Source organism: Micromys minutus (assembly GCF_963924665.1).
Source record: "Micromys minutus genome assembly, chromosome: 8".
NCBI classification, from domain to species: Eukaryota; Metazoa; Chordata; class Mammalia; order Rodentia; family Muridae; genus Micromys; species Micromys minutus.
The window spans coordinates 20,550,568-20,551,739 of NC_137977.1; positions in this window are offsets into that span (position 1 = coordinate 20,550,568).

Genomic DNA, 1,172 nt, shown 5'->3' on the forward strand with positions numbered 1-1,172 from the left:
TTCTGCTCTGCGCACCAAGAGAACTTAAAACCACCTGACTTCGTCACATGAGTCAGGCTTTTTGAATTATTGCCATTTTGTATTTTTTTATGTTATGTATAAAAAACAGTGTCTATTTAGTGTGTTTTACTGAATTAAATTGACCATGTCAGATAAAGCAGATCTATAATATACTTATAAAAATAGTTTTATGATATTAGAAAAATGAGTGTTTCTATTCTGGGTGGCTTTTGATAAAACAGATTGTTCATTCTTAAAGCTATATTTTGTGTCTGGTGCCTTTGGTACAGCCCCGACTATGTTGCAGAGGAGTCAAAAAAAGGTTGGCTGGGATCTGTGGTGTGTTTGGCTTTATAACACAGCCTAGAGCTTTCTCGGTTGCCTCCGTCCTAGACAAGTTTTCATTAGGTGGAAATGTCAGAGGTACTTGCTCCAGGCAGGAACTCCAGGAAGAAGTGCAGCAGGTGTCTGCACAGGGAGATTCCAGGCTTCTGGTGATGGTTTATTTGTGAAGAGACTGCTGACTGCCTGTCATCACCCTCTTTCTTAATGGCTTTAGCAACACAGCAATTAAAGTTAAACTGTTTGGGCTGGAGAGAGCACGGAGCCCATATAAACCAGGCTCGGTAGCATAACACCCGCAATTTCAGTACTCCAGAGGTAAAGGCTAGAAGACAAAAAAGATGCCAAAAATAGCTGGAGGCTAACCTGAGACCATGTCTAATAAAAATAATGAAAAATAAGCAATCATTAGGGCCCTGTGCTCTAAAAACTACTTGAGTGCATCTAGGTGTTGTTGCTCAACATTAGCTTAGAGAATTTTATAGATTCTTTCCAGAAAAGAACAGTCCGTACAAAACGTGTCGGTGAGGTTGCACAGTGGTTAAAGGAACTTTCCACCTAGCCCAGAGGATAGAGTTCAATTCCCAGGACCCATGTAGTGGAAGGTGAGAACTAATTCTTTCCAGTTGTCTCTAACCTACATATACATACACATATATACACTCAAATATAGAAGCAAACTTAACTAAGAAGAACCAGTGAGAAATTTATTGTGGAAGTGATTTTTTAATTTACTAGTGTGAGAATTTGTTATGACAGCAACAACACCCACCTTCCTATTGACTTCGTATTTGACCATATATTGATGTATCAGACCATATATTGATATA